This window comes from Morone saxatilis, unplaced genomic scaffold (genome assembly GCF_004916995.1).
Source record: "Morone saxatilis isolate NCDOM2014 unplaced genomic scaffold, NCSU_SB_2.0 Contig9, whole genome shotgun sequence".
Taxonomy (NCBI): Eukaryota; Metazoa; Chordata; class Actinopteri; family Moronidae; genus Morone; species Morone saxatilis.
This window is the reverse complement of record NW_023340268.1, coordinates 1,058,747-1,059,175: the sequence shown is the minus strand read 5'-3', so window position 1 is coordinate 1,059,175 and position 429 is coordinate 1,058,747.

The following is a 429-nucleotide window of genomic DNA, read 5'->3' as shown; positions in this document are numbered from 1 at the left end:
GGTTTTAGAATGGAGTTTGGTTTGACCGTGTGGATCAGAGGGGATTTTAACCTTAATAACTCATAGAAACAGAGTCGACCTACCTGATCTAGCATTAAGTAATAATAATAGTAAAAAATGAATAAACACAAACCACTACAGAGCCAGCGATTCTGCTTTCTTACGGCGATGTAATTCGTTTACAGTAACATCACATTGGACAGATGTCAGAAATATGTCCACCCATATAAGTCAACCCATATAAGGCTGACGGACTCTGACTCACTTTAAAAATCTCTTCTCCCACTTGCTCATCCTCTTTTTTGGCGCCTCTGGTGGAGAGTCGAAAGCGCTCTGGCCGTGTCCGACCATCCATTTCTCATAGCACTCCTCCTCTTCGACCTTCCGTGACTCTTTTTGGCGCCTCTTTGCCTCCCAGTGAGCGTCCAG